This window comes from Poecile atricapillus, chromosome Z, assembly GCF_030490865.1.
Source record: "Poecile atricapillus isolate bPoeAtr1 chromosome Z, bPoeAtr1.hap1, whole genome shotgun sequence".
In the NCBI taxonomy this organism is placed as follows: domain Eukaryota; kingdom Metazoa; phylum Chordata; class Aves; order Passeriformes; family Paridae; genus Poecile; species Poecile atricapillus.
In genome coordinates, this window is record NC_081289.1 from 50,379,694 (window position 1) to 50,400,776 (window position 21,083).

Consider the following 21,083-nt stretch of genomic DNA (forward strand, 5'->3'; position numbering starts at 1 on the left):
GGTTCCCCTCCCGCCCCGCTGGCTCGTGGGGCGCGGAGCAGTGCAGGGCGGCTGCCCGCGGGAACTCTGTCCCCCGGCTCCGCGGGGTGCGCGGCGAGCGTCCTCCGCAACCGTTGAGCTCGTAGCCCTCCGCGGCAGCGGGCAGCGCCCCGGTAACCCGGGGCAGCGACGGGGCGAGGAGGGGGTGGAACGAGGGGCAAAGAGACAAAAGAGCCGCGAATAGCAAATAAATATATTTTACGGCCACCCATCGGCAGCACCGCGGCCCCGCGAGCCTCTGCCCCGGCGCTGAACTTTCACCTCGCGAACCCGGCCGCGCCCCATTGGCTGCCGGCCGGCCCGCCGCGCCCCGCACGGCCCCGCCGCCGCCCTGGCCCCCGGCCCCGCCGCCGCGGGCGGGCGGAAGGGTGCGCGGCGGGGCGGGGGGCGGCCTGGGCCGGGGGCCGCCGCGGGGGGCCCCGCCGAGTTGCCGGAGTTGCGACGGCTCCGCCCCGCGATAGCGGCTGCCCCCCCGCCCCCCGGCGGTGCCGAGCGGGCGGCGGTGCCCCCGCCGGGGCCGGCCCGCGGCCGCGGGAGCGAGTGGCGCGGTGCGCGGCGGGCAGGCGGTCTGCTACTTGCCTGTAGCAGCGAGCGGCAAAGTTTGTGGGATTTTTAATTGTGCTTAATAAATGCAGTGACTGTTAATTCTGAGTGACAGTCACTTGTGATCCCGGCCCTCGGCGCGTACGGAGAGCCCTGCTAACGCTGGGGCTGCCGCGCGATGATTAGGTGGGCTCCGAAATAACAAACCCCGCGTTCCGCTCGGCCACCTCCGTCCGCTTTCTCCCGCGCCCACGCAAGGTCCTTCCACGCAAACACACCCCCAGCGCCGATTTACTGGGAACCGTGGCGAGGACAAGGGATGACAAGACCAGCTCTAGATACGATGCCAGCAATTCTCTCCCCGTTCTCCCTGATACCCTACCCCACGCAGGAATTACTTAAAAGTGTTTTTTCCCGGGGGGAACGGCAGCCCCAGGGCCGGGCGGTCGTTCCAGACAGGCGAGGAGCGGCCGATCCCCGCTGCGGACATCTGGGGGGGATCCTGCACCTTGCTCCAAGTTCCGGGGCCGGGGAGAAGAAAAGTTTCAGGGCCCACGCGTGCCTCCTCGGCAGAGATGCTGCCAGCGGCCAGGCCTGCCCCGCCGTCCCCCTCCCATTCGGGTTCCCTGGGCTGCCTTCGCGCGGGGCCGCTGCACCTCGGGGGCTGCCAGCAGGCTGCAGCCGGCCGGCACTGCCAGCACAACACACGGCTTTGTTTTCCGCCCGTCTGCTAAACTCGTTGTGTCTAACGGAGCCGGCGGAGCGGGGCGGCGGGAGGGGAGAGGGGGCGGGAAGGGGAAGCCGCCGCCAGCAAACAACTTCCCCGACGGTTTGTTTACATAGCAGGTGGAGCTGCCGTCCGCCGCGACCCACAGCGCCCGCTCCGCCGGGGACCGGCCGGGGGAGGCGCGGGCGGAGCGGGGCACGGCCCGGCGCATCCCGCCGCACTTTTTTTTGTTGCCATTCCCCCTCCGCTGCTTTCACCCCCACCCCTCCCTGCGTTATTAGCACTTCTGTGCAGGCCACTCCGCGATCATGTGAGGGAGGGCTCCCTTCGCACTCCCCTCTCACCAAAGCAGCCGGTGTGCGCGGCGGTTTCTTTTTTCTTTTTTTTCTCGTCTTTTTTTTTTTTTTTTTTTTTTTTTTTTTTTTTTTTTTTTTTTTTTTGCATTCCCAACAAAACACATACACACAGGCGGCACACTCCGCACACGGGCGGACACGCGCGCCGGGGGAGGGAGAGCAGCACAGCCAGCGCCTGGCAGCACCAGCCGGCGGGAGGGCGCGAGGCTCCGTCGCCGCTCCGCGCCCGCGGAGGGCCCCGCACGCCCGCCCGCCCCCGCTGCCCCGGCCCGCGCGGCGGCTCCGCCCGCAGGGACTCTGTATGTGCGCGCGGCTGCGCGCGGCTCCGCTCGCCCTTTCTCTCTCGGTGTCAGCTCGCCGGGACGCCCTGCACGGTGTCTCCTCCCGGTAAGTGCTACCCCCCCACCCCGCCCCGCACACCCGTCCCCTCCTCCCTCCGCTCCCCGGTGTGACTTGCTACTTCCAACCCCCTCCGCCGCCGCCGCTCACTGACTTGCCGCCGCCGCGGGAAAGTTTGGCCGCTGCCGGCGCGGCCGCAGCAGTGACATGTGTCAGGTCTCCCGGCACCCGGTGGCACCGCTCCCAAACACGCACCGCCAGCGGGGGGCGGGGGCGCGCTCTGCGGTGGGAGCCTGCGGTGCCCCGGCCGGAGTTGGGGCCGTGCCCGGCGGGCCGGGCCGGATCGGCCGCGGGAGCGGGCGTAAGCTTCCCCCAAACAACTCGCGGCGGCCGCGGGTCGGCAGGGCCTCCCTCCCGCCGCTCGGAGCCGCGCAGCGCCGCGGACCCCCCACCTCCGCGTAATTAAAAACAAACAACCTGTAGCCTCACGCACGGGTAGGGAAGTGCCAGGCGGGGAGGGCTTGGGGCCATGCTGGCGAGGAAGCGTGTGCGGGAGGCTCGGTTGCCCGCCGTTTGCCTCCCCGTTTGTGTGGTGGTGTGTTGTTTTGGTGGGTTTTTTCCCCTCTTTTTTTTTTTTTTTTTTTTTTTTCCTTTCTTCGTCTTTTTCCCCGAGACCTCCCCAGCAGACAGCCCGGGTGAAGAAACGTGTCACGTTTCTCCTTTGTGTGCTGCCTGCCCGCCGGAGGGAGAGGCGCACCCCAGCCCCCGCCTCTCCTCCCGCCCGCCCGCGCGGAGGGGCCGCTGCCGGCCGCCCCCTCGGGGCGCCCCGCGCCGCGCTGCCCCGGGGCGCCCCCGCTGGCGTGGGAGGGGAAGCGCAGGGGTGCCGGGGTGCCCGTGGGGTAGCGGTGCCCCCGGGCGCTGTTTGGGCTTCGCAGGGAACAGTGTCGTCCTCTCGCCCAAGACAAAATTGCCTAAACCCAAGAATTAATAAATAATGGTGTTGGAGCTGCGGGGTTCCGGAGGCGGCCTCCGTGCCTGGTACGTGGGGGCCTTCCCTTAAAATTTGCTTTGAAGTTGAGGAGAGCTTCGGGACTTGGGAAGTTTGGGAAGCGTGATAGATCTTGAGGAGAGGGGAGCGGCCGCGGCGGCCTTGGCTGTGGAGCGGGCAGTGCCGTGCCATCGGCAGTGCCAGGGCAGCCGCAGGACGGGGCCGAGCGCCGGCACCTCCGCTCCCCGTCCTGCCGCGCCGAGCGCGGGGTGCGCGGGCGGCAGCGCTCTTGGCCTCCCGTAACCTGCCGAAAAGCCGTGTGCCGCCCGGCGGAGCCTGCACGGCCAAGGTAAAGGCAGTCGGTGAGGCGGTTTTGTTCTTTTCCCGTAGTTCGGCTCGTGTCAGGTTCGGCAGGCAGCGGGCCCGTGTCGCAGCGCAGCCCCTGGCCGAGAACGCTGGTGAGCGCTGGTAAGGTCCCGGGATGGAGCCACTGGAGATAAAGCTTAGGCTATGGGCTGGCAGGAAAACGCTCTTCTGAAATTTGCGAGAATAGTCCACACAGAAAGCGGGCCGCTGGTATATTTTCCAGGGAAAAATAATCTCAAAAGTAACCACCGTGAATTGATGGTATTGTCCTCTATTAGTAAAGAGTGCAGAGCTACAGACGGAGGAATGGGCAGCACCCTCTACCTGGGAATTGCTTATACTTTTAGGAAGTCTTGCTTCCAAAGAGGATCTTCTCTGATCTTTCTGTGCATTAGAGCCCCTATCCAAACTCTTCTCTAGAGAGTGGGAATCTTTCCATTGACAGCAGTAGGAATCGCTTCATTGATTTCACAGGCTTGGATCAGGCCCTTAGAAATTTTTTTACAAAGGTGGAACTCAGAAGTTGTGCATGGTGTGTATATCTCCCCCCATTAATTCATGTGTGTGGGGGGAAAGAAGTCAAAGTTTTAAGAGATTTTGACAATTTTAAATTTTTTCATCAGTGGTAAGTAATTTAAAGCCATTAAGGAAAAACATTACTGCTAGTAATATTACTCTAAAGAAAATATGATTAATTATTAAATTGGTTTCTCTAATACTACACTAAACCCTTTTAAGTGAGATATGGTTTTAATTGTTCAAACTAGTATTTTTTAAAGTTTTTTCTTGACAATAATAATTTGTTCATATAAATACTCAAAATACTCGTGTTTTGTAGTAATCTGCAGTTTTAGTGTAGTTCTTACAAAACGGTTTTGTTCTGTAGGGTTTTTGCATACTTAAATCATTCCTTTAATTACTGAGGATAGTAGATCAGTAAAAGGTTAAGGGAAAGGAAGAGTGTTTCAAATTTAGGGTTTCCAAAATGCATGTAGTTAGACATCCTAATTTATTTGAAATACAGTGCTTCATGTGAGGCCTTGTTGGTGTAGGCTTTAAGGTTTAACAGTAACTTTAGGAGGAAGCTTAAACAGAATCAATTGTATAAATATTTGTGTATTTCTTTGTGTTTAGTTTAACCTCGGTGATTTTTACATTGTGTCACGGGATCTTTGCTACAGTGCACTGTTTATATCATCTGAGAAGAGAAAACCTAAATGTTTTGTAGCATTCTGTTTAGTGAAGATTTATGTAAAATGATGAAATAGTCTATAAGGAGCAATCAAATTAGAGTGGGTTTGAGTGTGAGGAAGAGTAAAAGAAATACACCAAGTTCAGGACATTTCAGTCAGTAAATACATGGTACTCTTTTAAAGCTGCACTAAGGTTTGTGAACCGTAGTCAGGTGAATAGTTTCACAGATTTTTGAAGTGACTTGCTTATTTGCTGGTGTTTGGCTATTTTTTTTGTTGTTGCATTTTTTTCTGTAATCATCTGTTGCTTATAATTTTTTAAAATGTATAGAATAATAGAATGTGTTGGGACTATAATTTTAAGAATAAAGGTGTATTTGCTTAGAAACATTCCTGTCAGACTCCTTTATTTTTTCGAAAAATTTCTTGTTGGACTTAAATGCATTTAAAAAAAAATATGGTAAAATAAGTTTTTGGGTTTTTTTAGGACTAATTTATGTGAGCTGGAATAAGCTTTTTGTATTCTGAGAAATATACCTGATTCAGCATTGCATGCACAGGAGTTATTCAGGGCTAGTGGGCTGAAAACAATAGAAAACTTCTGAGATGTGATCCATGTTGAGGCAATGTTTTGCTATGTGTCATTGAAAATGTCACTTAACCTCTTTGTTTTTCATCACTGAAATGTGAGGGCTGGTATTTATCTTTCTGATAGAGTGGTTAATTAATATTTCTTGAACATGGGGTACTTTTTTGTTCCATTTCTGTTTTTACCAGGTTTATTTTGGAGAAATTAAGCTGTGACGGTGGCTGAAAATGTATGGTTCCTGAGAGTCATGTTTTTTTCTTTGTCGGTTGGATTGTGAAGAGGTCACTTGCTCACATGAAATGAAAATGATTTAGGACATAGGTCACTGGAAAGTACCCATAGAATGATTTTGACTTTTTTTTTTTTTGAGAAAAAAGCAGATCACAATCAAAAAGAAAAATACTATCAACTTTGTTGTAAAATAGTGTTTCTATATACATTGGAACTGATTACTCTTAAAATTTTGTGATGGCTAATGGGTTTAGAAGTAATGCAAATTGTCTATTTTTTTTTTTTCACAGCCACAGTAGCATTCCTCTTAGCTAATTGTTGAAGAAATTAGAATTGTTCTTGTTAGAAGAAATACTTGTCATTTAAATTCCTGCTCCCTGCCCTGTTTTGACTTGATACCTTTCTTGATTGTATGTGTAAAATAGTGGCACCAGATAAAGCTCACATAAGCGATGAAATTACAGAAAAGCTTAGCTGTAATAAACTAACTTCTTAATCTTAAAATTGCAATAAAATAGTTCACTGTTAGTTGTTTGAAGTCTTTCTTCCACATTTGTTCCTTTACAGAATAAGTATACTTACTGAAATAATTTCCAAGAGTAGCTTTAGACTTAAATTACAAAACCTCTAGACTGGCAAAAAAACAAGGAGCAGTCTCACAAGTATTATTTAGAACTGGTCATCTTTTTTTCTCCTTTCTGAGGCTTTCAGTAGCTTAATAAAACTTACTACTTTTAAAAATCTTACAAAACGTTCACTGCAAATTATCAGAGGCATCTATTCTTTGTTGCAAGATTTGCATCTGTTTTGGCTTTTCTCTTTTTTGTTTATTTTTTAATCCCATTTCTGATAAGTTTGTGTTTAAGGGCAACACCATGTTTTATGTCAGAAAGGTGGTTTTGAAAATGCCAGTAATAGCTTGCTTATGCTGTCATCACTGAAGTAGCTGAAAATAATCTCTTTAATGAACAGTTGCTACGATGTTTATTTAGAAAGTAACATTTGAACTCTGAGGAATGAATTTGTTTGGAATTATGTTTAATATCACAATTTCAGATCCTGTTCTAAGAAAAATAAAGTTAAAACATTAAGTATACTGCTTTAAACTCTACTATCTTAAGTCTTTTTAGTAAGTTGTAGAGGTTGCTAAGGGGAGGGAATAAGAACGTTGTGGGTTTAACTTTTTGTTCATTTACTTAGGTATTTCTTTTTCCTGCGAATAGTAATTACACATCTATAGTTGGAAATGGGCTTGCTGCAGTTTTTTTCTTGCTTAACTATGTACATTAATCAGGCTGGCTGATGAGGACAGAGCTTATTCTCTTGGATATGGTGTACTGTACCCCCTACATGCCCTGAATGTGGGTGTCTCTTCTGGGTGGCAGAGGGCTTTGCTGTAGGTAACAGGTGACTTTCTAATTGGTTAGGCTGAGGAACAGCAAACAGGTTTAAAGGACAGGCAGCACCTTCATTCAATGTGCAGAAGGGAGATTTTCTGCCCTGGCCACTCCCTCCACTGCCCTTGCAGTGCTGCGTGATGTCCGTTCTGGCGTGAAAGGAGAAACTACAGATCTCCATCATACAACCCTCTGAGTCACAAGGAACCCTCTTTGAGGTTCACAGGCTGGCTTTGGCTTACCTGTAGAACTTGCTTGTTTACCAAGGAGCTTCAGCTTCCTGTGGGCAGCAAGTACTGAAGGAAGGTGGAGGAGTATCTCTGGTTTATGACGTTTGCAGCCCATTGGTGGTTGCAGGCTCCACAGGGACACGCACTGCAAGTCCTTTGCTCAGTGAGCTGGTCCTTTGGACCTCTGTGGTGAATCAGACATGGCTGCAAATTGCATCACATTTCGTATTTCTGTAAATTGCTGATCTCAGTCTTGTTTCAATTTGCCTCCAGGACATAATGAGGATGACTGAGATTCCAGTGGGCCTGTGCCAACCTTGTCCCGGTGGGAGATACTCTTTACTGTTGCGCCCAAACCTGGAAATTCATTTGAAGAGTGACGTTTTGAGGCTAGGGGGGTACATCATTATATATAACTAGAAAGTTGTTGGGGTTTTTTAGGCAAATTATTTCATAAATAATTATTTGTATTTTTACAAAAAAATCCTGTATCTTTTAAGATTGATGTTTAGTTGATAATTATATTAGAATAATTTATTTTTTCTCTAACAACATGATGTGTATTTTGCAACTTTGGTCAGAATTTGCCTTTAAGTAAATTCAAATGCTGATTTCTTCCATTATTCAGCTTTTGTGTTTCAGTCTAAACCAACATGATACATTGTGTACTTTGTAATTTGAAATCATGTATTTGATGTAATTTGACTAATTGCATTTTGACATATATTTATATTGTAAGAGTCTAATCTTGTTGCATATTGCCACTACAATTTTTGCGATCTTGTCCTTTCGGAGAAGGAAGGAGAATGGCTGTGATACTACACTGCTTGTTGAAAAGAACCTAATTGTTTTATTCAGTCTGAAAACTACGAAACTTGTGTTTGGAGAAACAATCTCAGGGTAATACTTTAGCTATCTATTAGGTGTTGATTTTGACTTTGCCCAGGAATGGTGAAGAAAATGTAAAAGAGGTAAACTTTGCCATGTTGTCAGTGCTAAGTCTTATAAAAATTGCTCACAATTACATTGTTGATTTATCCTTTTGTAAGTCTTACAGTTGATGCTGAGAGGGGATATTCTTCTGGAATTGTTACCCACCTAGTAAAACAAGTGGTGTGTAATAAAACCCGTAGTTGATGTTTAACAGCTTGGAAATTAGATCAGAAATTGACAAGTTTAGCAGAGGAAATTTTAAGAGTTAGCAGTGGTAAGCCACAAAGGGCTTTGGAAAGGAGAGGGACAATGCGCAAACAATGGAGAGTTGGGAAGTGAGGGGAAAAAGGCCAGAGAAAACATGTGGCTGGGCAGGAGCCAGCAAAGGCACAAGCTGCGCTGCCAGGAGGTGGGCAGCTGCTCAGAAAAATAGGGGCTCCAGTTCTCAGAAGAGAAATGTGATTTTCATCTGGTGCCCAGTATAGAAAATGCATTTCTCCACCTTCACTTCTTCTGTAAGAAGAAAAATCAAACTTTTTTGCATGCCAGCTTTATGCACAAGGCAGGCACAGGAGTTACACCGGCCCCAATTGAGGCTGTTTATTTTTAAATAATAGATCTTGTTAAATCTAGTGTATGTCTTTGGAAACTTACATATTAGTCGTTGCACTGAAATTTGATATGTAATTACTGAAAAAAGTATCATTTTATTGATGTAATAGAGGGGGAACAGAGATCTTTTGAAGATAAAGGGGAAGAAAAGTGTCTAGAAAACAAAAGACTAGTATTTTTTAGAGTCTGAAGCACAGCAATTGAAATGTCTCCGATTCGAGACACTTCTCTGTGAGAGAACACAAACAGGATTGTGGTTTCATTACAGTAGTTACAGCATTCTCATGACCTATAAATGAAAACATGAAAGCCTAATGCAGTCAGGTGTGCACAGACTGCAGAAGTACACAAATCTGCTGTTGTACTTTCCAATGGTGTCAGTGTTTTCGTCTTTGTAGAGCAACACTTAATTCAATAAGGAATAAATGATATCATGTATACAATATTGTGAATGTAAGAGGAAGGGTGCTAAGAACTCTGTGATGTGTGGCAACAATAATTTCTCATTGAAAGTCAATTAGTGGAATATATGGGTGTTAAAACTGTAAAAATATTAGGATGGAACTTTGCTAAAGATCATGAAATGCTTTTGTGCAAAAATTTATTCAGACCCATTTGTTAACAGTCTTGAATGCATTTAAATTACTTTTAATGTTGTGAAGATGCCTGTAAATTGTTCTCAGTACACAATAACTGTCAGCGTACATTGAAGAATACGTGTGGTCAGTAATTCAACAGATAACTATATTGAATATACAGAAGTTTCATATGGTGTCAGATTCTTGCACATTTTTTTTGCTTTAGAAGAAGAATTAAGTTTATTGTGACTGAAACTTTAACTTGGTATTTAATTCTATTTTAAGAGACTGACTTCTTGAGAAAGAGTTAATGATGTTTGGCATTGGAAGTTCTGGATCTGAGCCTTTATTTATTATTGACCAGCAAAGGGTGTGAAGGTTACCTGAGCAACCAGAAATGTACATCTTACAAACTGACATATGAAAACCTTTTAAAAAGTGTGGTTAAGGTTTTTTTTATTGGGTTGGTTTGTTTGTTTTGTGTATTTTTGCATTTGTTTGATTTGATTTGATTTTTTTTCTTTTTTTTTTTTTTTTCCCTCTTTTCATTTTTTAAAATTATTTTTGGTTTTGAGTCTGGGAATCACAGAGAAACCAGGAGAATGGTAAACTGCCAAAATATTTGTGTATCACTGCAGGAGTGGTAGGTGAAGAAGTTGATGATCAATCCAGTGTTTCTGCCATGGAGCTGTACAGCTTTGGAAGTGGTGTGTCCATGCCTGTACAGTGTGACTGTGCAGCATCACGGGGCTTCTGTCTCCGTCCACAACTTTCTGGCAAGGAGACCAAGGCCTTCAGAAAGAAACTGAATGTATCCTAGTGGGTTTATCTCTAAGGTTATGGGACAGAAAATATTCTAAAGAAGGGTGCAATCCATCATTTGCTAAAACAGGGAATGTGTCTTAGGAATGTGGTTCTCCAGGCAGGAACTGACCATGGTGGAGAGTGTTTTACAACGTAAAAACAGGTATTTAATGGGCTGTGATGGGAAAACGCAGCTTTCCAAATTCTTCCTTGAAAAAATGAGGGAGGGGTGCTTCCAAACCAGGTCAGCATTCATTTCCACACTAAGTATGGCTTGTGATATTGGTGTCATACCATGCTTCAGCTTCATTTGTCCTCTGGGGTGGTTGTGGGGTCTAGATGGGTCTAAATGGGTCTAGGTAGGGTCTAGCAGTGGGACCTGGAGTAGTGAGTGGTTCAGTGGTTCTGTCTGCTGGTGACAAATTACCGCTTGTCAGGACTCTGCTCAGACTGAGCCTCCCCGCTCCTGGAGCACACAGGCTTGACCTGTCTCAGGCTTCAGAAGAGGTTGATACTTGAGGTAATGGCCACACACTTGTGTTGAAAAATCCAAGAACCTAATCCCTGATTTTCTGAAGATCATATGAAGATTTGCTTTTATGGCTGAGATGCTGAGGCTGGTTGATGATTTTGATGTGTTTGTATGTGCCTGTGCAAAACAGGTTTCTGAGACTGAGAATTTACCAGCTGCTTACCTGTTCTTCAAAGCCACCTAGACTGAGGCAGGTGATGGATTGCCTGTGCATATTTAAGCCAAGTCAGTGTGTTATCAGTTTTTCTTTCAATAAAAGTTCTTATTCCAACTGTTTCATAGGCTCTGAAGCAAGTCACCACTAACATGAAAAATCCGTATTTAAAGTGACTTTTTTATAACATTTAAATACTTTGAAGGACTCTCATTTATTTTGTAAGTGAATCTTAAAAAATACGGCATTCAGTATATCGTTGCTGAGGATTCAGAGACATATGGAAGAGACATTTCTGAAAACATGAACACAGATAACTTGTTTTAAAGTGTCCAGCCTGATGAGCCAGGCATGACACACCGTGTGCTGTAGCTGTAAGGTGTTGTGTGCCTCATGATTGGTGCTAATATGCATATGCAGCAAATCTGGCATTTCGCAGGAGCTTTGGGCAATGTGTGAACACTAGCAATTCCCTGTATGTTTGTCTAGAAAGCGTATGGCTAAAGCTAGACCTTGCTCTCACTTCTCGATACTCCTCCTCCTCCTTATCATTTGAATGTCGCATAAGAGGAGGGCTACTGTGAAGCCTGAGAAAGGTGGCAGATGGAGAAAGCCGTCTACTTGACTGGTCCTCCTGAGTTGCAGCCTGAGCACTTGCATTTTAAATCTTTCTGTGACACGGTAGAAGAATACATTTCTGTTATTTGATTATGCGCAAAAATGGAACCTGGTGTCCTGGACTTAACTAAAGTGCTATTTTTAACATGTGTTTCAGTACCTGTCTTCAGTAACTGGAATTAAATTTTAAACTGAAACTATTAGCCTTATTTTACATAGGTGGCTGTGCATTTTGTGACTTAATAATATTCAAACCTCTAAATATACTTATATATCATTTAAATATAATTTTATAAACGTTCTTCTGTATCCAGTGACTGACGTTTGGGTCATTGTTGCTAACACTAAATTACTGTCAGAATGGGGAAGACCCTTTTTTCCAAGTCATTGTTAGGCTTACAGTTTTGCTCCAAATTTTGTTGTATCAACAAAATTTCCTGTAGCTGAATTTCTTTTTTTCTAAGATGCAGATGAGTCGGAGCAAAATGTAACCAGAGACTATTAAAAATATCTTTCTCATTGTCACCTGCAATATTACCATAATTGGAACTAAGGAGCCTGCAGTTGCACAATATTTATGTTGCAATCCAAACTGACACAGCCTGGAATGCCTCGGTAGCAAAACAAGACACAGACCCAGGCCTCACAGTGCATGCTTGGGAGGGAGTGAGCTGCTCCTCTTGGATGCCTCCTCCAGTGAGGACGTGCTGGAGGTCCCCCTGCTTTGCTCTGGGCTGGGGGGGCTGAGGTGGGGAGGTAAGTGCCTGCAGCTTGGCTGTGGAGGGCAGTGGATGGTGGTGGATGATGGTGGGTGTGAGTGACCCTCCGGGTCAGGCTGCAGGGATGGCTGCTTTAATAACCTGGGGAGCTCTAGTAAGACATAGCTCCTTCTTTGAGGTCTACTGATTTTTTCTCATTCCTTTTCACTCCTGACACTTTGGGGGCCTCTTCCTCTGGAGGTGTTTGGAAAAAACACTTCTAATGCATTTACTTTCCTTTGGTGCTTGGAAATAGTGAGTTGTTGTCCAGTGTCACCTTTCCTACACAGATCACTGTAGGCACAGTGAAACCAATGTTCATCTCTGCTGCACCTCTGGTAGGCTCCTCAACAGCTGATGAAGTTGATCTATTAGTCCTGGCCTTCTCTGGCAAGCACAGTACGGTATATTTGCCTGGGACTGACACACTTAGATCTATGGCCACAAGATACCTGGTCAACTCTTCGAGCCTTTACCTTTAGCATTAGCTTTAACCCCTCAGGGCTCAGCTGCTTGCAGCATTTAAAGCATAGCAAGAGGTTTTATAGCAGAGATTTGACTCAGCAAGACTTGTGCTACCTCTCACTGAAGATATAAAATACAATTTGTAGCTTATAATTGCTGCCTAATATGATCTTGGACCCTTACTTAAAATCCATTTAACTGATACTGTGCTTTCTTTATAAGGTTATTATTGGGAGCTAACCTTTCCTTGTGTTGTGGTTAAATGTACAATGTAATAAGGGTGTTTTTTAATGTGTTTAAGAGTTAGAAGATGTGTTAGAGGTAACCTTTATGCAGAGAGTTTTATATAGTTGTAGTAAGGACAGCAATATTAAAATCCTGAACATTAGTACCATCTGAATATAATTTGTTCTCATTCTGTTTTGTGTGTGCCTGCTAGTGGAAGATGATACAGCATATTGAAGAAATCTATACTGTTTTCCAGTATCTTTTTTATAGGTAATTATTTAACCTAGTGCAAATTACTGTCTCCAGAATTTTTTTTAAAAAAAATTTAGATGTATACAAAAATGCAAAAAGTGTATTGGATATAACAGGTAAATAACAATTATTTCTTTATTTAGATTTCAGGGAGAGAAAACTAAACCCATGATCTTAGGCACAAAACTGAAAGCCTCCCAGAAATCTTTCCTTCCTTAACTTCTGATATACAGGCGTGGGCCATGTCTGTTGGATGTTTTCTTATAACAGAATTAAAGATTTATTTTCCTCAGTGACAAATGTTGATACTTTTGCTCTGTGGGTATTAGTTTGTCTTCCTTCGATTGCCTAATAGAAATGCAGGTTTGCTTAAAGTTGTAAGTTAAAATGAAGCATTTTTTTTTTTCCCCCCTAACCAGATACTTAAATATGTATGTAGGATTTGGTATACATGGAAAGAATTTCAGAACATGCCTCTCTGTACTCTTCTTGCAACTGCTCTAAATGGTAGTGAAGGAAATGTAGTTTTGTACCAGAAAAAGGGTCAGGAAAAAAAAACAAACAACCCAGAAAGATGAGCATTATAAGTGTGGACAGCCTTTGTTTGCGTTTGTGTTTTCTTTCCGCTGTTAGTGTAGAAAGCTCTTTTCCCACTCTTCAGAGCCTTTTTTAATTTTTTTTTTTTTAAGTTTTTTTAGTTTATTTTTCCTTTTCCCCCACTTGTTAATTTTTCTTCCCTATTTCCTCAAGGGGGCATTGTGGATTGAAGAGGAAGAATGGTTTCAGACATGTCAGGCCTATAGCTGAAAAACACTTGTTTTTCTTAAGTTCATTAAACTGCTGTCAGGGTGAACACATCCATATGGACGTGGGCAAGAATGGCTGTAAGAGAAACAAACATTATTTTTAATCTTAAGTAGGTGGGGAAGGGGGCAGCACTCATGGCTTATGGGGTTGAAATTAACTGCTTTTAACATTGTGAAGAATGATGATGATATAGACAAAGTGCCTTCCTAAAATTTATAAGTATAATTCTTGGCTCAGATGTATACTTGCAGAACTTTATGGTAGAGTTACTTAATCTCAGAACGGTAAAGATAAATTCATTAATGGTTATGAGATGTTGTTATAATTAAATAGAGAATGCCTGTAAATTGCTTTTTGGAGCTCAATGACTGCAAACTCTGGTCTTCTAATTTAATCCATCCACTGCTTTCCATTCACTTGCTGAAAGGCTTTCTAGAAAGACTGAGAAATTAGCCCTACTCCAGGCCCAGTAACTGCAAGAACTAAGTTGGTTTCTCTTAAGGGAGAGCCTAGGATGAAGACTAGAAGTGTTTCCCCAAGAAATTTAAGATTGGATGTAAAAAGTAAAGCAGAAACAGGTTTTTTACATTGTGATTGTGTCCAGAGAATAGTGTGTTTCTCACTAACTGTCTGAATTTTGCGCTGGTTTGTGGTAGCTCTGATGCTTATACAAAAGAAAAATTAAGATGTTTATGACCCAGTGAAAGAGATACTGACCAAATGAGAAAAACTAGCTAAGTCAGTTTCTTTCACTGGTGTTGCAGTATTTCTCACATCTGGCTTTTTGGTTGTTCTAAACGAATGTTATCATTCTCTCAGCAGACAGTCCATTTTTCTTGTGAATTATTTAAATAAAGGAAGAAATTATTTCATGGAGAAATTAGATACCTCTGAAATTAGCCTTTTGCACAAAGGGTAGTTTAACTGCAGGAGGCAAAAGTTCACTTTGTGTTTTTAACTTGAGCTCTTAAGAATAGAGGTGTATGAGAAAATACATTCTTTAGGAAAGTGTCAGTGTTTTGCCTTGATAGGTTTTCCTTGTGCAAGGTATTCTTTATAATTTTTCTGTTAACTTGCTTAACACTGTGTTGAGGTATAACTGTAGTGTAACCCTTCCAGCTCTAAAAGGGACTTGGATTCATAAAGTCATTTAGTTGGAAAAGACCTACCAGATCATTGAGTCAGACTTTGATCATCACCCTCTCAGCTAGATCAGAGCACTAATTGCCATGTTCAGTTTTTTCCTGAACACCTTCAGGAATGCTCGCTCTACCACCTTCCTGAGCCATTGTTCCAATGCTTAAAAACCCTTTCCGTGAAAAAAACCTCTTTCTGATGTCCAACCTGAACCTTCCCTGGTGCAGCTTGAGGTCATTTCAAGGTAAAAGTGCCATGGATATCCAGCTAAAAATAAGAGATAATGGAAAAAGTATTGATTATGTTGATTTTGGGGGAAAAAAAAAAAATTCTTGTTGAGTTAACCCCCAAATCTTTTGTTTGCTTCAATTATAGAAGTAATGGGAATAGTTTCCTTAAAAGCCTGCAGGAAGAGATCTGTCGTTTTAATTATTTCCTACAGTGTTTCGATAGGCTTAATATGGATGTGATATTTGGAAGGTGAAACCCTATTATTGCTCAAGCAGATTAACTGCATTTCATTGCTCCAAAACCTTCTGCGCATTTTGAGTAAAAAGGTTTTGGTTTGAACTGCTCAGTTTGTCGTAGAAAATTTGAGGGGAAGGTGAATTAGCTACTGCTCATGTGTTCATAATTCATTCTGGAATTTTCCAATGCATGAAAACAATTTTTTTAAAGTTAAATTTACTTTACATATGTGTACGTCTAGTAATAAGAACTGTGTAAAACAGCTAATAATTGTACCCAAACTGCTTCCAGTTCAACCATGTATTTCCCACAAAACATGTTTTGCATAAATGAAGATTGTGCTTCTTGATTTTACTTGGCAGATCTGAAGTACTTGTGGTAAAAACTGTTCTAGCAAACTACACAAAGCTAAACTCTGTAAAAGAAACCCCAACTGTTAGCCATTCTGCAAATCATTGTGATATACGTTGTACTTGTGACTTGATCAGTTTGATTATTGCAATATAACTTCAAAGGCATTGTGTCTTCTGTAGCTGTAAACTCCACTGAAGGCCTGCATTTTTGTTCTTGCTGAAAGTTAAAAAAAATTCTAGCAACGTGAAAATATATATAGTGAGTGGCTGCATAAGCTGTATTTTTTCTGTCTTTGGGTGGCAATTTAAACAGTTTGAAGTCTCTTAAAATTCAGTATACTTGAAATAAAAAGCCTTTTCTGTGATTGTTTGCAAAGTTTTAATTTGTTTTAAACCACGTTGTTGATCTAGAGCTTTTGCTCATTTAAGGTTGATTAATTGCTTTTGCCACTTTTGTTTGCAGTTCAGTATAATCTCATGCAGACTATTGTATTTTTTTAAAAAATTTTAATCTTCTGTTGATGGTTATATGTGTGGATGGGATGTTAAATTTGACCACTAATAACTTAAGGATTTAAATAAACAAATAAATAAGATTGAAAACAATAACAAAAGACTGCAAACTGGAACAAATGCTTGGCATTGGAAATTTATTTTATGAAACATAATTTCTGCACCTGCTGTAGACCCCATTGTGGAAGCTCTTGTTTTCTTATGTTGTTTTTATTTTTATTTAGAAAAAGGTTATCGTGTTTTCATTCAAGTACCTTTATTTAAAGCATTCAATAGAAACAAGAATAATAAGCCTATGTCTCACTTCGAATGTTTTTTAAATGTGTATGCCTTTGTGGTAATTACTATTCATTAAGGCTCAGTACTCTTTCTTTAAAGGATAACTCTGTTATCTTACCTCTGAAATGGATGGGTGAACACTGACTGAAGTCACTTCATGCGAAATGTAAAATAGATTTCTGATGTGGAGTTGGAGTTGAGTTCTGTGGCCCATCTGCATTGCTGCAGTGCCTCTCAGAGAGCACAGACCCCAGCGAGTGCTTGGGTAAGTCACGCTGATGCAGTGTGACCCACACACACCACAGAGGATTCATCTCTTACTGATAACTGACATGGAGAACTTGACCCAAGTAGGAGCCTCTGGTTTCTACTTACGGTGCAGAACCCAGGCCATGGCTGATGATGCACAGGAAGGTGCTGTAACCATTCCTCTTTGGAAGTGCCTGACTATGTGCTGCTCTTAGAAACTCAGAATCCTGGTACCCTGCGTTTCACTGCTGTCTCACAAATATTTGTGGTTGACAAAAAAGCTGAATTGTCACTGTATAATGAATAACACATAATCCACCTCCTGGTGTTTGCAGTATACTAATTTTCACATACTTAGATACATAATGGGCAGACAGAAGAGTTCAGAAATCTTAAGACAGGCCAGTTGGAAAATATGTTCAAATTAAAAAAAACAAAACCCTGACAACAAGAGAGACAGGAAGAAAGAAATATAATTCTTCTGATATTAAAAGTATGAAGAAGAAGAGAGGAGAACATCTGTTTTCCATTTTTTAAGGAGACTTTTTATAATGGTTTTTGAACTTCTGAGATTATGATGCTTTTTCTTTGTTACAGAGCTGTCAGAAAATACAAAGGTTATATCTGTGCAGACAGCTTAACTTGCTTCTAGCTCTCCAAAGTACTTTAACTCATTTCATATTCAGCTGTTAAAAGTGTACAGGTCTTGGAAAAATTAGAGCATTATAGCTGTAGCCGTAGCCTCCTGGACAGCCAGGCCAGAGCTTTTGGACAAGAGCTGTGGCAAGGCATGTGATGCCCTGCACAGTGGCAGTGGCTTGTCAGAGCTGAGATGTTAAGCAGGTGTGCCCTGTAATCGGGCTGTGAGACACTTCTGGAAGCCAGAATATGGGTCAAGGAAACCTTCCTCTGCCATAATCCTTTCTAATCTTTGCTCTTGGAAGTTTTTGAGAGCAATTCTAATGCTAAGGAGTGCAGCTAAAATTTTTCTGTTTGCTTTTTCTTGCTTGTACTTTTTCAAGTTTTCTTTCCTCTCGTGTTTATTTAAAGAGAATCCTAATAACGGAGGGGATGCTTTTAGAAACACAGTATTTCATCAGCAAATGAGGGTTCTAACAATTCCACCTAACTAGAGGAATGCTGCAGAGGGAAGAAGCTGCATAAGATACAGTGAAAGTACAAGAAATCATCCCATTTTTACCAAAATCATTGTACAATGGAAAGTGCCTCTTGTCAGCTGAAATGTCAGATGTATCAGGGAAAAGTTAAAGTGGAACCTGATTTCTGTAAGGCGAAAGATTCAAGTAATTTGCTTAGAGATGCAGTAGAAAATCAATCTTATGCTTGAAAGAGGAAATGGTAGCCTTCAAGTCTCATATCATGTTTTGTAGCTGATTGTCTGTTTTTATTATCTCCCCCTGCTTTTCTTTCGGTACTTACTAATGCCCTTTGGTTAACTCCATTATACCTTTGAAAAACTTCTTGCAGAGCTCAGCTACTTTGGCTTGTTTGCTGGGTAAGCCTCACTGATATTATTATAATTAATAGGATGTGTAAAAACTTCCCAAAGCCAGTGTTACAGAATCAGGCTATTAAAACTCGGTACCCCATATGTTCTGCAGTGTGCAGGATTTCCATCCTCTGCAGCTGGGGCTCATCAGAGAAGAGGCTGGAACTGCATTGATCTTGCATGCTGTGGGGGAAGTTGGTGTGGTAGGAACACAACTCAGCTTGTAAAAGAGTAAGAGGGATGGGAAATAAAGTCAGTTTACAATTTGGAGTTGTGCCTCTAATTTTTTTTTAATTATTTTTTTATTTTTATGCCATGGGGATGAAAAATGTTGAGAGAGGAATGGACTGTTTTGAGATACTGAAAATCTTTGAAGATCTGATTCATAAGTGAAACTCTTTTTCACATGTTACATGATAACAGTTTCCTTGGTTTGGCTCTTATTTTTTGTTAGATAGTACTGCTTTATTTCCTCCAAAAATTTTGATTTTAGCTTTTTTTTTAAATATGAAAAATTAATAAGGAATAATAAGAGCTAAAGTTAGCCTGATATTTTTATATATTTTTTATTTTTTAATGACTGGCATGAATCATGAATATTTGTAACTTGCTAGTTCTGTGAAGGGAAATTATAAAGCTGATCAAAAATTTTACAAGACTGAGAGGAAATATGCCAGCTGACAAAACAACTGCATGATTAAGAAGACAAGAAATTATACTGGTTAATTGGAATTTTATATGGGACCTTATAAAAAAATATTTAAGTACAAGGCAATACAGCGGCATACTGCTAGAGAGACATTGTTGCTGGTTTTGCTTTCAGTAGCAGGATCTGCATCAAGACTGGAAAGTTTTGCCTCTAATAAAGGCATATGTATTTATTCTGGCTAATTGGGTGAATATAAACTTTATATATTAAAAGTGGGAATTTATACCCTTGGACATATAAAAATAATTGAAATAGGAATAACAAAGCTAGATATCTTCCTAAGTTCCTTCCTTTGTTTATCTTCGTTGATGTCAAATATTTTTGATACATTCTTTAAAAGCTATATGGAAAAGAGATGATATGGAGAGAAGATACTTGGAAGCAGAGTATTGTCGATCCACCTTGTGAGGGCATAACGAAGCCCACTGGGAGAAGGGTTGTTTTTAACACTGAGAGTAGTTGTTTGCAAGGGGACATTATCAAGGACTTCAAAGTAGATTTCACTGGTATAGATTGCACTGTAAGGACTTTTCTAACACACACTGAAATTTGCTGAAGGAATTATACTGGCAGTACCTTACAACCAGGAAACGTATCAGTGTTGGTTTGATGGCTCCTTTTTTTTTTTTTTTTTTTTAAAGAAGCAGGATAGTGGTTAGTGTGCTTACTGTCATATCAATACTCATTAACTGCCTGTCCTTTGAGAGTGTTTTAGAGATCTGGATATGAACTGGAAGGGCCACCACTGGGTGCTGTGCAAACAGAGAACTACTGAATCCCAGCCCAGAAGTAGGACAATTTACACGTGGGTAAAGACAATGTTTGGAAACAGGCAAGGGAAGACAGAAAAACAAGGAGATATCATAGCACATCAGCAAATAATTGGTTTAAAAATTTTCCATAGGTCTCCTGCCAAAGCAGTTTGAGAGAGGTTAATCAGCTAGTCTTGTGAATGTTCATAGCAGTGTGAAGCGTCAGCCTGGATAAAAAGCTTGAAGACACTTAATTGAAAAAATAACACATAGATGATGGAAGCTGGCAGCCTGGACGTAAAGGAGAAGGGAGTTTACCTCTAGATACGGAATGAGAGATGATAGGAAGGCTTTGACGTGGAAGATAAGTGATTAATGTATAATGGGATACTAGATTTATGTCAGTGGAATGAGATTACATTTGTCAAGATTAGAACAAAAGATAAGAGCAAGATTTGAAATAAGAGCCATGGGAGTATAGCACCTGTACACTTTGAGAGAAGAGGTGTACTTTAAAGGTAGTATTTGCAAAGATCCTACAATATTTGCATGTAAATCTTTTGGAAATATTTGAATCTATAGGACCTAGATGCCTGTATCCAAAGACTGAGATATGATATCCCAAGTGGCCTAAATGAATGGTAATATTGCTGAAGGAAGGGGCAAGAGGGATGCTTATTAAAGGAGATACACACTTCCTTCTAACTGTACAAAATTGTGATGCAGCTCAGAGCAGCAGTGTGCTGTTAGTGGTAAGGGGAGAATCACCTCCCCCAGGTGAGTGGTAATCTGCAGGGGTCCAGAATTTTTTTTAGGTCCTCCTTTACCATTTTTCGTGTGAAAGAAGACGTTTCATAAATTTATTCAGATATTATTGTTCTTTGCTTTTTCTGTATCAATCTTCAGTGGCAGCATTTGCAGCTGATGGTTACACTAAAAGCATGTCACTCTGTTGTTGATGAAGTATCACAGAAAATATGTATTAATACACCAGTAACATGCTGAAGTGATTAGGTTTTCAGAGCCAAAAATGACTTGACTGCATTGCTTCCTAGTGGTGAAATCATGAATTATCAGCCTGAATAATATTATTCAGGTTGAATGCCAGTAGAATTTCTGCCATGGACATGATTTTAAATATATAGATAAGTTTCCACCTGTTGAGAAAAATGGTTTGAAAATTCTTAGGCAAATCATCTCTCTTCATGTATTTATGGTCAAAGTGTTTAATTTGCTTGTTTATAGAAGGATGGAGAAGACAGTCTTGCTCTATAGTTCCTATTGTTTACCTCCACCCTCATCTTTCTATGGACATCCTGGAACAGGGCTCTCATGTTGTGGATATCTTTAATTTCAAGTGAACAGTGGTGGAGT

The 21,083-nt window shown here is 42.3% G+C and overlaps 1 protein-coding gene across 2 annotated transcripts in view; it reads left to right on the top strand.

Annotated features, from left to right (window-relative positions):
• The first annotated feature begins 1,942 nt into the window (after window positions 1-1,942).
• Window positions 1,943-21,083, top strand: part of LOC131572981 (forkhead box protein P2-like) — a 400,373-nt gene continuing 381,232 nt past the window's right edge. The window contains exons 1-2 of one of the 2 annotated variants that reach the window (XM_058826456.1): window positions 2,771-3,042; window positions 3,383-3,460. The gene's annotated coding sequence lies outside the window, so the exon portion shown is untranslated. Of the gene's footprint in view, window positions 2,053-2,770; window positions 3,043-3,382; window positions 3,461-21,083 lie in introns of those variants that run through there. The other variant, XM_058826457.1, reaches the window with a different exon arrangement.